Source organism: Pseudophryne corroboree, chromosome 1 (genome assembly GCF_028390025.1).
Source record: "Pseudophryne corroboree isolate aPseCor3 chromosome 1, aPseCor3.hap2, whole genome shotgun sequence".
Classification (NCBI taxonomy): Eukaryota; Metazoa; Chordata; class Amphibia; order Anura; family Myobatrachidae; genus Pseudophryne; species Pseudophryne corroboree.
In genome coordinates, this window is record NC_086444.1 from 96,406,175 (window position 1) to 96,422,406 (window position 16,232).

Sequence of the window (16,232 nt, forward strand, 5' to 3'; positions counted from 1 at the left end):
AACATGCCTCCAAGTGGGGGGGGTCATCTTATACGCCGGGTGCACTTCAGTTGGGATAGACATAGTTGCCATAGTGGCCTTCCGATACTCGCCCGGTGCCCATAGTGGCCTCCCGATGCCCGCCCACCTCATTCTACTCATCATCCAGTATCGCGCGATATCCAGTGCGGCCGCGGCGGGTCACTAGTGCCAATTACAGGGAGATGCAGGGACTGGCCGGAGGCGCTGCAGTCGCGTTGTGGCCGTACAATGGTGACAATGACAGGTACTGTAATGGCACTAATACTAATGGCACTCATGTGAAACCGGTAACACTAAATGCACACAGGGGTATACTTTTATACATTTTACAACTTTCTCCTCGCCCCCTCCCCCCTTCTTATGCATACCTTGATAAATACTCCCTATCCAAATCTCTTATCAGGTCATAATATACAGTATGTCACAAATCTGATGTTCTTTTACGTTTTATTTGGTGTGTGGAAGGGGGTAGTCTTATACGGCGAGTATATAACAAACTCTATATTTTGAGGGTAAATGTTGGGGGTCGTCTTATACGCCCAGTCGTCTTATACGCCGGCAAATACGGTATATATATATATATATATATATATATATATATAAGCCAAACTGAACCACAAAATATCCTTATATACCCACCATACAATAATGAGACATAAAAACATGACTATACTCACCTGTTCCACGGTGGTTCAGTTTGGCTTGTTAGGCCCTGAGGACGGGGTGTTCCCCGAAACATGTCGGATCAATAAACGGACCGCTTTTTTTCACTACTTACGAGTCTGCTTGAGTGCCGCCTGCTTCTATCCACTATACAGAGGACTAGCATTGTTTCTCAAGGAGGGCACCGCAGCATATTGATATTTGGAGGGGGAGTGCCGGGACTGTTTCACCTTGTGTGTGTATATATATATATATATATATATATATATTTACATCTGTAAAATCTAGATTTTTTTTTTTCTTTTACAAACATCAGTGCCTGTTATATTGGAACACTGACATTGCAGCTTTGTTTTTCCCCACCTGGTGTACACAGGAAGGGGAGAGCTGCTCTACCGGCTGCACGGCAAGCATCTGATGTGACCACGCCAGGCAAGTGGCTAAGTGCCCCAAGGGCTTAATCTGGCCCCTAACCTAGCATCTCTGATACACTGTGAGACGCCCTGTATGTGGCTATGATGTAACTGAAATGCAGTATTCACGGGAAAAGTGCACTGCAGTATTCATGTCGGCGCTTGCACCATATGGCATTCTGATTGTTGACATAATGACTCCAGATGTGTCCTCGCACATCTTGCCTCAATACACCACATATTGGGAGATGGCTGGCGTGCGTGAGTGAGCTGACAGGTCCCCTGCAACGCCCTTAGCGTATTTGCTGAAAATGTGTCTTATTCGCATTACTTTGTAAATACAGTAAGATGCACAAGCAGACTCTGATGAAAATTATATGTGGCATCCCTATATTCTGTGTGCGTCTGTGGCTGTATCTGCATACAAAATGCTACATTACAGTGTTAGAATGTAGATGTATAGAGGACTGATATGTATAAAGTGCTAAATTGATACAGTCTTCCGATGTGTCATTAAAACACCTTTTCTTAGTAACAGATCTAGTGGAAGGGGGTGATTGTGGGGATTGTTCCTGACTGAAGCACGGACAGGCTGTTGCGTTTGCACATTACCTGGCGGTGAAATTTACTGCGTCGGGAAAAGGGCAGTAGCCTTGGGCTTTAATGCCTAGGAATTTTCAGTTACCCGGTAATGCACGATAACTCATACAATCCAGGATAAATTAACAGGTTTGTGTTGACTGCAGCCTGTGGGATATAATTGAATAGCCCTGGCAGATCAGTTATCCCACAGTAACTAACCGTGGCTAATTGAATCTGACCCTTAGTCGTTGTTAAAAGTTCAAAATAGAAAGATGGAAGTTTCCAAAAGTAGACAACCTCTTTTGAATAAATAACTCCACCCAGAGTAAAGATTTAACAGCAGACCATCTCCCTTCATCTAGCCTCCAAATCCCTCTCCCTCAGCCCCCAAATACGGATATCATATGTCAGTATTTCACTTTGGCTATTTGAATGGTTAGAGTGGCAGGAAATAGTGGGCAATATGTCCTGAATGGCGGCACACAGGTATTAGCCCTGTTGGCTACCAAGGACATGAGTCTACTGGAAAACCTGTACTGTGGCTTTGGTTCTTATTTAAGTTTTTATTTTACAAATGATGTTTCTATCAGCTGTAATCTGCTAGCAGGTTGTTACAGGTGTTACTCTGTATGATAGGCAGATCTTACACTACACAGTAGCTGTAGGGCCGGCTGGAAATGTAGATCATCTGCACATTTTCATGAAGACAGAGCTATGGAAACCGATCAAACGTGGTCAATTACAATCTTTTAGGCACAGAAGCAGCTGTTCCCGTATAGTACATGTAATTTATGTTGTGCTGTACGTAATGAGGTAGTTACAAAGAAGTGTGTGATAGTGGTGTAGTACACATGACAGCTAAGTGCTTGATCACACAGCACAAGCCCCTAATGCATCTGTGCAAATAACTAATTATATTCTACAAAACAAACATCATTTAAAATGTTTTCTGCCCCAGCTATATAAAGCCTAAGCTGAGACATCAGAGTCGATGGCTTATACTGCTTAGCATGGTATATAAATAATGGTATACAGCACAGGTCACTAATAGTTATTTCTTGTCTAAGAATATTTTACAACAGGTGAGCTGCATGATATGTGGGGCCATATGACTTACAGCATACCTCTCAAGAGGGGTCATTCCACGTTGTTCGCTCGCTAGCTGCTTTTAGCAGCATTGCACACACTAGTCCGCCGCCCTCTGGGAGTGTATCTTTGCTTAGCAGAATAGCGAACTAAAAATTAGCAAAACTGCTACTAAATAATTCTTAGCAGTTTCTGAGTAGCTCCGGACCTACTCACAGATTGCGATCAGCTCAGTCCGTTTAGTTCCTGGTTTGACGTCACAAACACGCCCTGCGTTCGGCCAGCCACTCCCCCGTTTCTCCAGACACTCCCGCGTTTTTTCCTGACATGCCTGCGTTTTTTAGCAAACGCCGAGAAAACGCTGAGTTGCCGCCCAGAAATGCCCCTTTCCTGTCAATCATTTACCGAACAGCAGTGTGACTGAGAAGCGCTGCAGAAGCCACAGCAAAACTGCTAAGTTTTGTGTTTAATAACTAAGCGCATGCGCCCTGCGTGCCTTGCGCATGCGCAATTTGCAACAAATCGCAGCATAGCGAAAATCGGCAACGAGCGAACAACTCGGAATGACCCCCAATATTCCCAATTTTGGGGGGAAAGTCCTGACTGGCAAACTTCAAAAGAGCTTGAGTAGGTCAGTGTGGATCTTCGGGGCAACGCAGTGCGACTAGGACGCCCGGTGATACTGTGTTGATTAATGTGATATATGACACTGGTATATCTGTGTGCCACTGAATATCTGCATCTGCATACAAAGTGCTACAATGTCGCAACTGCAGTGTTTCTCCAATACAATCTCCGTTCTGCTCCGTATACAAACTCGCGCTATAGCTGTGACATATTTCACATTAATGAGCATAGACTCTTCATGCGTCTTAGCCGTATTGCGCATTTTCAGCAACAACAAAAAATATGCCAGACGTAGGCAGAGTTGCACAGGACCTGGCGGCTCACTCACACCAGGCATCTCGCGCAGCATAGCGTATTGAGGCTGGATGTACAGTATGAGGACGCATCTTCATGCTTAGCTGTGACAGATTTGGAAGGAACATTAAAGCATATTGGGAAAGTCAGGGAGGCTCCCGAATCTTGGGTGGCTCTCCCAGATGCCTGGAACGGTAGTCATGTCTCCCGGAGGCTGCCAGCGGCCACCCACTTTCCAATTGTAAAGCGAATTATATGGTCACGAATCATTGCAAACTGCATCATCGTGGCCCACCCTAGCTTTACAATACCATTAATAGCAATCACACCATCATGCCAGTAATGTTGCAGTCACACAATCATAACATATGGATCTTCCCTAATTTGAACATCTCCCCCACGCACACAATATACAGCTCATTTCACCCATTATTTATTAGATGTGTCATGTATTTTCATTTCCAGTAAATTCTGTGAGACTTTAGAATCCTATTCTTCCGGATGTCCAGAAAAGTGGGCATGTCTCCCAGAGCCCTCTTGGGCTGCCTATTTCTCAAGTAAACTGAATTGGGTCATCATGGCCATGCCCCTCGCTTTACAATGCTGTAATCAGGGCTTTAAATATATATATGATTTGTTATGCAGATCTGTCCCCGTTCATCTTACCCACAATTGCAGTGACATGTTTGCGGTGATTAGTGTGCCTGTGGTTGTGCGGTTCACTGCGTGTGCACCCGTGATCAGTGGGATCACATGGTGCACACACTACCACGACTGTGTCGAATGCGGGCGTGAAAAACTGCACCCACGATACGTTTGCATGCGGCAGGATAGGTGAGCTGGGACACGTGTACAAAGTTTATTAAGATATATTTAAGTTATATAATCCAAGTTGAAGAAGACTGTTGTAGAATTGTTTGAGTTATTGATGGTGTTCGAACTGATGAGTAAAAGTCCAAAGTGTGTATACTTTTTTTTTTGGCACACCCTGTATAAAGATAACAAAAAGGAGATGTGTTCACACCTAGATGCTGCCCTGTGGAGACAGAACCCAGTTGGAGTTCTAGAAGTAAGAGAGTCCAAGTGGGACTGCAGTTGGAGACCAGTGTGGGCTTGAAGCAACTGGAGGCTAGGAAGCCAGGTTCTTGTCTATAGGAGACAGGGAGAACCCTAAACCTGTGAAGCTGTGGCAGCCAGCCAAGCCAGGCCGTCCCCTGTGTTACTCTGCAGGAAGCAGAGTGTGAGACTTTGTGACTCCTTAAGAGATACTTTTCGGTTGCAGACTAGTTGGCCATGTAGAGAGAGGCCAAGCAGTGAGATAGTGCCTTAAATGGGGCCTAGGTTGTTTGTTGTTTTGTTTCAGTTATCATGCTGCCAGTAAAGCACCAATTACTTTATTTGCCTGGAAAAGCTGTTTGGCCTCTAACTAAGCACCTAGGCACTGCACCAATATACCCCTCGATCGAGCTAATTACCCCATATTATCACATTTGTTTATACTGTACAGTAAAGTAGATTAGATCGTGCTACTTTATACCAGCCTGCATACAGTGGAGGCAGTCATTTGTTATTGGTTCTTCAGTAAGCATGGTTTGAACATGGTGGGGATAAAAAAAACAAAAAAACTCTCTTGGCATTCTCCCTCCTGGCACGGTCCAGGGCCAGATTAACAAAGGAACAGATGGTGCCACAGCTTCGGGCCTCTACTTGAAGGTAGACCTGTCATGACAGTATGATTTCCAGCTGCCTAGCTGGCTACACAGTCGGTCATATGTATTAAATAGTTTTTCTAATTTTCCCTCAAAATGAAGCAATTTTTCTATTTCTGTATATTTAGGGAGATGATGGGACTGATATTGTAGAGGGTGTCCGTGCCCATGGGCTCTGGTCACACCCACATGGAACTGGCCTCACCCTGCTGGCACCGTCCACTTCTCTCATTTCTCCCCTTTCCTGAGAATATGCACTTACCCCCCCTAGGATTCTCTGTCCTGCATCAACTTCATATGCGCGGGTAAATCAGCCAGGAATATTTCATTTGAGAAAACAAAATGTGAGCTTCCATTTACGGCCAGGCTTGAGTCTACTGTACATCAATAGTTACTTTGAATGGTATTTTTACGGTGTCCAATGAGAGCCTTGCGCTCAAACGCAATCTTGTTCGTAGTTTGAATTGAGAAGTTTAAAAAACAACAACTTTAAATTGTAGCCATTTAAGGGCAAACAGACATTTTATATTTTAACACTTTTAAGGACCTCAAATGCAAACCATATTCGTGACTGTAGCGCAGTTGGAGACCTAGATCAGTGTCGTTCAAACGTTTTTTTCTTGGGAGTGTCATAGTAAATAAAAATGACTTTGAACAGAGGGCAAAACAGTTTTGTTCATAAGGAAGAGATTTCCATCACTAAACAAATGAGTCTTAAGATTGTGCCCTAGTTCACATTACGTCACAGTGTATCGCCCCTAGTTCATACTACTGTACTGTATATGCTCAGTTTTAACCTCCCTTACGCACAGATATTTTCAGTCTCGCACACATCAATCTTGGTCTGCCAGCCACGCCATTACCATGCTGCCAACCGCCGCTTAGTACTCACCTACCGGTGGGCAGGCCTCTCCAATGTCCAATCTGCAGTCAGCTCACTGGGCTGGATTGCAGCAGGTGGCTGGCCACATTTGGTTTGGACACCCCTGCCCTAGATGCTTCCAACTGATAGCAAAAATTACATTTAAAAGCAAAATAATTTTTTTAGTATTAGTATTTTCTTTTATATATATATATATATATATATATTTTTTTTTTTTAATACATGTTTAGTGGCACATGTCAATGTTTTGGGGTGCTATCGTGATAGACTTCTTTAGCTAAATAGAATACTATCTGTAGAATACACTGCATTAAAACACTGCCCTCCGGTGGACACATCTATGTAGCTATAATGTTTAATGGATAGAAGTAACGGAGTCTCACTCAGATACAAGTTTTTCGTTTTTTTTTTTTTTTTTTACTCTAAGTTCCCATCGTCATCATGAGAGTCTTATGCCTGAATTTACGCCAATTAGTTTTTCTTCATGTTGATTTTATACTTCAAAGTCTTTATACCTCAGACAACATTCCAAAGTTCTGCTGTGTTTCCGTGTAAGCCTTCAGGAAGTTTGGACGATTGAGATAAGAGCTAGTCCTGATATTTGTGGTGTGCCGGATGGTAGTAATTCTGTATGGAGGACTTGTTTGGATTTACCATGAAAAATAATATTCTTCCTGCTTGGTACACAGGAGGGTGCTGTTTATAAGCACTTCTGCGTCTCATCCAGTAACACATTTCCAGTTACGTTTGATTTTATAAGACAAATTAGGATGGCTTTTAATTTTCAATTGAAGCAAAAAAATAAAAAATAAAATCCTGGCTCTGGTAATGACTTTAATTCTGTTTATTAAGGGGCCTCGTAATCAAATAGTATTTGTGGATATTCCAGAAAAAAACAGACGTTTACAGAGGTTACCCATAAATATGTAGTTTCCATCATATGTTTCACAGAGGGACCACAGCAGGTTTCTCCAGTATAAGCTGCTGTCCCTCCATTTCCGACAGCAGCCTCAGCCCCCATAGGTTCCTGTAGAGCAGACATGTCAAACTCGCGGGCCGCATCCGGCCCACGACCTTTACTTTTGCGGCCCAAGCTTACTTTTTTTAAAAACAATGGAATGCGGCCCACCATGACCCGATGAGTTACTGTTGGCCTGTGTGCCATGATTGGAGCTTAGCTGTGATCGGGCAGGATACACCGTTCTGCACATCCGTGAGAAGATAGTGTTAGAGATGGGGAAATGTCCGTGGGGGAAGCTGCTGCGCATGCCTGTCTGCCTTTGCAAAGCTCTGCCTCCTGTTGCATCCCTGAAGCCGTCACGCCCTCTATGTGCATGTGCCCGATTGCCCTGTGTACCCAGCTGCCCTAATTGCAGGCGGATTCTTACGGAATCTGGATAGAAAAATGTCTAGAAGGTAAATTGGAGGGGTCTGGCACAGGGGTTGGAGGATGAATAGACACAGGAGGCTTGTGGCTGGAGAGGACACAAGGAGCAAGAGGGGATACCAGGGGGCATGTGGCTGGACTGGAGGGACAGAGGGGGGCTGGAAGTCCAGGGTGTCGTCAGGGGGTCAATCCACAGATTACACCGACTCACAGGGCCCGTCGGGGTCTCAGAAACGTCCCTTGTCACAAATAGTGGACACAGATACCGACACGGACTCTGATTCCAGTGTCGACTATGATGAAGCGAGATTGCACCCTAGGATGACAAAGAGTATTCAGTGCATGATTATTGCAATTAAAGATGTTTTGCATATCACTGATGAACCCTCAGTGCCTGTCACGAGGGTGCACATGTTTAAGGAGAAGAAACAGGTAGTAAAATTTCCTCCATCTCATGAACTTAACTTATGTGAAAAAGCTTGGGAAACTCCAGATAAGAAACTGCAGATTCCCAAAAGGATTCTTATGGCGTACCCTTTCCCTACGCAGGACAGGGTACGTTGGGAATCCTCTCCCACAGTGGACAAGGCTTTAACACGCCTGTCCAAGAAGGTCGCGCTGCCGTCTCCTGACACGGCGGCCCTCAAGGATCCTGCGGACCGCAGGCAGGAGACTACATTGAAGTCTATTTATACACATACTGGTACTTTACTTAGACCGGCATTTGCGTCGGCATGGGTATGTAGTGCAGTAGCAGCTTGGACAGATACCCTGTCAGCTGACCTTGATACCCTTGATAGGGATACTATTTTGTTAACATTAGCTCATATTAAGGACGCAGTCTTATATATGAGGGACGCTCAAAGAGACATTGGATTACTGGGTTCAAGAGCCAATGCCATGGCTATTTCTGCAAGACGATCTTTATGGATCCGCCAATGGACGGGTGATGCGGACTCAAAAAAGCATATGGAGGTCTTACCTTACAAGGGTGATGTATTGTTTGGGGATGGTCTCGCGGACCTGGTTTCCACAGCTACCACAGGTAAATCTACCTTTTTGCCTTTTGTTCCCCAACAGCAAAAGAAACCTCCACAGTATCAGATGCAGTCCTTTCGGTCACATAAGTCCAGAAGAGGTTGGGGCTCCTCTTTCCTCGCCAGAGGTAAGGGTAGAGGTAAGAGAACACCTGCTTCGGCTAGTTCCCAAGAGCAGAAGTCCTCCCCGGCTTCCGCTAAGTCCACCGCATGACGCTGGGGCTCCCCTACGGGAGTCCGCACCGGTGGGGGCACGCCTTCGACTCTTCAGCCAAGTATGGGTTCAGTCAGACGTGGACCCTTGGGCGAGGGAAATTGTTTCCCAGGGCAACAAGCTGGAATTCGAGGAGGTGCCTCCGCGCCGGTTTTTCAAGTCGGCCTTACCAGCTTCTTCCCCAGAGAGGGAGGTAGTATTAGCTGCAATTCAAACGCTGTGTCAACAGCAAGTGATTGTCAGGGTTCCCCTGCACCACCAGGGAAAAGGATATTATTCGACCCTGTTTGTGGTCCCGAAGCCGGATGGTTCGGTCAGACCCATTTTAAATCTAAAATCCCTAAACCTGTACTTGAAACGGTTCAAATTCAAGATGGAATCGCTCAGAGCTGTAATATCCAGCCTGGAAGGAGGGGATTTTATGGTGTCGCTAGACATAAAGGATGCTTACCTTCATGTCCCCATATATTCCACTCATCAACAATACCTGAGATTCGCTGTACAGGATTGTCATTACCAGTTTCAGACGTTGCCGTTTGGGCTTTCCACGGCCCCGAGGATTTTCACCAAGGTAATGGCGGAAATGATGGTGATCCTGCGAAGGCAGGGTGTCACAATTATCACATACTTGGACGATCTCCTGATAAAAGCGAGATCAAGAGATCAATTGCTGAAGAACGTGTCGCTCGATTGGATTCTCAATCTGCCAAAGTCACAATTGGTTCCAACGACTCGGCTATCGTTCCTAGGCATGATACTGGACACGGAACGAAAGAAGGTTTATCTCCCGTTGGAAAAAGCCCAGGACCTCCAGAACATGGTCAGAGACCTGCTAAAGCCAAAAAGAGTGTCAGTTCATCAATGCACTCGAGTTCTGGGAAAAATGGTGGCCTCCTACGAGGCCATTCCCTTCGGCATGTTTCATGCGAGGACGTTTCAGTGGGACCTTCTGGACAAGTGGTCCGGGTCCCATCTACAAATACATCAGAAAATAACACTGTCCCCCAGGGCCAGGGTGTCTCCTCTATGGTGGCTGCAAAGTGCTCACCTTCTAGAGGGTCGCAGGTTCGGCATTCAGGACTGGGTTCTGGTAACCACGGACGCGAGCCTCCGAGGATGGGGAGCAGTCACCCAAGGAAGAAATTTACAGGGACTATGGTCAAACCAGGATGCCTGTCTGCACATAAATGTGCTGGAATTAAGGGCCATATACAACGGCCTTCGACAAGCGGAGAGTCTTCTTCGCAAACCTACCGGTTCTGATTCAATCAGACAATGCCACAGCAGTGGCACATGTGAACCGCCAAGGCGGGACAAGGAGCAGAGTCGCAATGGCGGAAGCCACCAGGATTCTTCGCTGGGCGGAAAATCACGTAAGCGCTCTGTTAGCTGTCTTCATTCCGGGAGTAGACAACTGGGAAGCTGACTTCCTCAGCAGACACGATCTCCATCCAGGAGAGTGGGGACTTCATCAAGAAGTCTTTGCAGAGATAACGAGTCTCTGGGGAATTCCTCAAATAGACATGATGGCGTCACGCCTCAACAAAAAGCTTCCGAGGTACTGTGCCAGGTCTCGGGACCCTCAGGCAGTAGCAGTAGACGCCCTGGTGACACCATGGGTGTTTCATTCAGTCTATGTGTTTCCTCCTCTTCCTCTCATCGCAAAGATTTTGAGGATTATAAGACAGAAAAGAGTACAGTCGATACTCATTGTTCCAAACTGGCCTCGAAGGGCCTGGTACTCAGATCTTCAGGAAATGCTCACAGAAGATACTTGGCCACTTCCTCTCAGGGAGGACCTGTTGCAGCAGGGGCCCTGCGTATTCCAAGACTTACCGCGGTTGCATTTGACAGCATGGCAGTTAAACGCCGAATCCTAGCCGAGAAAGGTATTCCGGAGGAGGTCATACCTACTCTGATAAAGGCTAGGAAGGAGGTGACGGCGAAACATTATCACCGTATCTGGCGGAAATATGTCTCTTGGTGTGAAACAAAGAATGCTCCTACGGAAGATTTCCATTTGGGCCGTTTCCTCCACTTCCTACAGACAGGAGTGGATATGGGCCTAAAGTTAGGCTCTGTTAAGGTACAGATTTCGGCCCTATCTATATTCTTTCAGAAGGAATTGGCTTCTTTACCAGAAGTCCAGACTTTTGTGAAAGGAGTGCTGCACATCCAGCCTCCTTTTGTGCCCCCAGTGGCACCCTGGGACCTTAACGTGGTGTTACGGTTCCTTAAATCTCACTGGTTTGAGCCCCTTTAAACGGTTGAATTAAAATTTCTCACCTGGAAGGTGGTCATGTTATTGGCCTTGGCATCTGCAAGGCGTGTGTCAGAATTGGCGGCCTTGTCTCACAAGAGCCCCTATTTGTTTTTTCATGTGGATAGTGTGGAATTGAGGACTCGTCCTCAATTTCTGCCTAAGGTGGTGTCTTCATTTCATATGAACCAACCTATCGTGGTGCCTGTGGCTACGAGTGACTTGGAGGACTCCAAGTCCTTGGATGTGGTCAGGGCCTTAAAAATGTATGTAGCCAGAACGGCTAGGGTTAGGAAAACAGAGGCTCTGTTTGTCCTGTATGCAGCCAACAAGATTAGCGCACCTGCTTCGAAGCAGACTATTGCTCGCTGGATCTGTAACACGATTCAGCAGGCTTATTCTACGGCTGGATTGCTGTTACCAAATTTGGTGAAGGCCGTTTCCACTAGGAAGGTGGGCTCTTCTTGGGCGGCTGCCCGAGGGGTCTCGGCATTATAGCTTTGCCGAGCAGCTACTTGGTCGGGTTCAAACACTTTTGCTAAATTCTACAAGTTTGATACCCTGGCTGACGAGGACCTCGCTTTTGCTCAGTCGGTGCTGCAGAGTCATCCGCACTCTCCCGCCCGATCTGGAGCTTTGGTATAAACCCCATGGTCCTTACGGAGTCCCCAGCATCCTCTAGGATGTAAGAGAAAATAAGATTTTAAACCTACCTGTAAATCTTTTTCTCGTAGTCCGTAGAGGATGCTGGGCACCCGTCCCAGTGCGGACTGGATCTGCAAGACTTGTATATAGTTTTTGCTTACATAAGGGTTATGTTACAGTTTGGAATCGGTCTCTGACTGATACTGTTATTGGTTCATACTGTTAACTGGTTATGTGTATTCCAGGTTATATGGTATGATTGGTGTGGGCTGGTATGAATCTTGCCCTTAGATTAACAAAATCCTTTCCTCGTATTGTCCATCTCCTCTGGGCACAGTTCTCTAACTGAGGTCTGGAGGAGGGGCATAGAGGGAGGAGCCAGTGCACACCCATACTAAAAGTTCTTTATAGTGCCCATGTCTCCTGCGGAGCCCGTCTATACCCCATGGTCCTTACGGAGTCCCCAGCATCCTCTACGGACTACGAGAAAAAGATTTACCGGTAGGTTTAAAATTATTTTTTCTACTAAACCTTTCAAATACTTTTTTTTCCTTGTGGCCCACATAAGACTTATGGGGTAATTCAGAGTTGATCGCAGCAGCAAATTTGTTAGCAGTTGGGCAAAACCATGGGGGTCAATCCGAGTTGTTCGCTCGTTGCCGATTTTCGCAATGGAGCGGTTAATGCGAAAATGCGCATGCGCATGGTACGCAGTGCGCATGCGCTAAGTATTTTAGCTCAAAACTTAGTAGATTTACTCATGTCCGAACGAAGAATTTTCATCGTTGAAGTGATCGGAGTGTGATTGACAGGAAGTGGGTGTTTCTGGGCGGAAACTGGCCGTTTTCAGGGAGTGTGCGGAAAAACGCAGGCGTGCCAGGATAAAACGTGGGAGTGTCTGGAGAAACGGGGGAGTGGCTGTCCGAACGCAGGGCGTGTTTGTGACGTCAAACCAGGAACGAAACGGGCTGAGCTGATCACAGTGTAGGAGTAAGTCTCGAGCTACTCAGAAACTGCTAAGAATTTTCTATTCGCAATTCTGCTAATCTTTCGTTCGCAATTCTGCTAAGCGAAGATACACTCCCAGAGGGCGGCGGCCTAGCGTGTGCAATGCTGCTAAAAGCAGCTAGCGAGCGAACAACTCGGAATGAGGGCCCATGTGCACTGCAGGGGGGGCCGATATAACATGTGCAGAGAGAGTTAGATTTGGGTGGGTTATTTTGTTTCTGTGCAGGGTAAATACTGGCTGCTTTATTTTTACACTGCAATTTAGATTTCAGTTTGAACACACCCCACCCAAATCTAACTCTCTCTGCACATGTTATATCTGCCTCCCCTACAGTGCACATGGTTTTGTCCAGCTGCTAACAAATTTGCTGCTGCGATCAACTCTGAATTAGGCCCTTAGACCTTGATTATTCAGCCCAGTTGGATTTAGCGTTTGACAGGCCTGCTGTAGAGGTTGCAAAGATGCCAGATTTAGCAAGCATTCCAGAACCTATCAGAGCCCGTCTCCTGGCAAGAGTAAAATGTGTGAAAATATTAATTTTGAACTCATTGTGAATTTACAACAAAAAAATAATTATCACATCCTCATTAGATAACCCCTAAAACAGTCTAAATGTTAACTCCATTGGTTTACCAGCTGATGCTTATTCACTTTATTTGTGATCTACCTCTGCTGACTCTATTTGCATATGAGGTGAAACTAATTTCAAAGAGGGTGGGGTCAACACGCACAATAAAATGACCACATATGCTAATCACTTATTAACCCGTATTTACAGAATGCTCACATACGCAGCGATTTGCATAGAACATTCATTTACATCAGCCCTGGCCTAATGCAACATCTGCATACCCATCACATGAACACACACATACAAATTTGCGTCCACTCTGTAGGTATGCAATTAAGCGACCAGTATGTTTTTGAAGTGTGGAGGTGAAACATGGTAGCCAACAAACATAGCAAAAGTGCTGCGAGTGAGCAATGCTAACCACAGTGCCACCATACCACCCATGTAGTAATTTAAGAAAGTGAGCTGCAGGACACTCATTAGAATAACCACAGTATACAGCTGTATAGTCTGTTTCCTGCTTGTCAGATGTTACGCATAACCGTATGTGAAACTGCTTGTACTGTGCTTTGTTGAACCATTTTATCAAATATACAAATGAGACCGGCTTAAAAGGTGGACTGTGATACTAGCCACACAAGTGCATGTGGAAGCACCACCTCACATAACACACTGGAAGCTAGGTTATGCTGTTATGACGCAATGCAGAGCATTTTAACAATGCCCTCAGGTTCTGCATTTCACTATATGCCTAAACATGCTTTATCTGTACAGTATGTGCAAGCCATCCATCAATTTCAGGTGCCTCTGTTTGTTAGGGGGAGATGTATCAAAGCTTTGAGAGGTATAAAGTGGAGAAGTTGCTCATGATAATTGAGGTACCCACTGATATGAAAATGACATACAGATGTGTCCTCCTACATCCTTGCCGCAGTCACGTTAAAATGCCCTTCTAGGCACGCCATGCCGTGGCGTGACTCGGTAGCGCCGAGTGTCTTTATGTGTGACTTTTTCTGTTTAAATGTATCTATATCACATTTCTATGTGAATAGGATGCACAAGCAGCTTATGCTGATTAAAATGATATGCGGCATGCCTATATTCTGTGTGTGACTGCAGCTGTATCTGCATATGGAATGCTAGGTTATGTGACTGCGGCTGTATCTGCATACGGAATGCTACATTACAGTGTTTCCCTGGAAATCACTGTAACGTAGCATTCCATATGCAGATACCGCTGCAGTCACACACAGAATATAGGCTGCATAATTGGCCTAATTAAGCTAATTAAAAGCTTCCAGTTACCTAATTAACCATTACCTAATTAACCATTGGTTCCCAGGGGTTCTGAACCAAGTCCATACATTTTTTACCATGACTAAAAAAATCTTGCGGTTGGATGACATTTCTTGCTCCAACGGGAATTTTTTTTTTTAAACGAATATCCCCGTGTATTTATGCTAGATATATTAAAGGCTGTATTCTAATTTCCACTAATATCTTTTATCAACAGTACAAAAATTGCTAAATATTAAGGGGCCTATATGCTAAGGAAGTGGCCAGTATAGGCTTTTCCACGAGGCATGTGAGACACTTGGAAAAGACAGGACAATGAAACAGGTAGCTGGAGACGGAGACGTCTCACCAGGAGGACGGAGGTGGGGGCGGGGGAGGAGAAGATGCTGCACAATAATATTGTGCGTAGGGAAGGCCTGACCCCTAAATCCGCCTCTGGAAGTGAAAGAAAAACCTAGGGGGTCATTCCGACCTCGATCGCAAGCTGCAGTTTTTCGCAGCGGTGCGATCGGGTCAGAACTGCGCATATGCTGGCGCCGCAGTGAGCCGGCGCATGCCAGACGGCTGACGGCCATCGTTGCCTAGCGATCGCCTATGCCTGATTGACAGGCAGAGGCGGTCGCTGGGCGGGAGGGGGCGGCACAGCGGCGTTTGGTCGGCGTTTACGGGGCGTGGTCTGACCAATGCAGGCGTGGCCGGTCCGTGCGGGGGAGCGGGCCACAGCGGCTGCGTGACGTCACACACAGCCACTGCGACCCTGGCAGCGACAAGTAAATCCCAACCACCTGCAGGAGCTGCGCTGGCTGGGAGTAACTCTACAAGTACAAATGCATGGCCGCTGGGCGATGCTTTTGTACTTCAGCGGTGGGGTCGGGCCTGACATGCGGGGCGGACTAGCCCTGTGCTGGGCGTGCCCCCACATGTCTGAGTCAGTGATTGTAGCTGTGCAAATTAATCAGGTCGGAATGACCCCCCTAGCACAGATATCTCACTAACCCTGCAGACCACAGTCCTTGTTATTTTCAATTGGAGCTGCAGCCTAGAACAATTTGTCAAACTCCAAATACAGTACAGTATTTATATTTTCCAAACTTGTCCACAATAGCTGACGCCATCGTCAGGTGACGTTAGCCACTCTTACTGTTATGGTGGCAACTTCGCCTATCGGAGCCGCTATACCGGAAAGCTTTTTTAGTTTAAATAGCTCTGAAAAATAAAAATTACTGCGATAAGAAATGATACTTTTGGGTGACCATGTTGGTAAGGAGCATGGAGAACAGCCGTTGCCAACTTGTGTCTCTCCCACTGGCTGTCAAGGATTCCTGGCATTTGTAGTTGAGCGTGCGAGCCGAGAAGACGCCGTGAGGTTGCTTTGCTGGGGGCTTTGTAGAATGGTACAGCAAAATCAGAAGTCAGTGAAAATCTAGGAAAACTTAATTTTTTTATATTAAATCACCTTAGGGCTCCAAGATGGCTTTATAATAAACATAAAAACCAAATAATTCCACAGTGCACACAAAGCTTCAGTCGCCTAT

At 45.9% G+C, this 16,232-nt stretch overlaps 1 protein-coding gene across 2 annotated transcripts in view; it reads left to right on the forward strand.

Annotated features, from left to right (window-relative positions):
- The window catches only part of GHR (growth hormone receptor), a 636,857-nt gene that overhangs the window by 362,860 nt on the left and 257,765 nt on the right, over positions 1 to 16,232 (forward strand). The window lies entirely within an intron of this gene.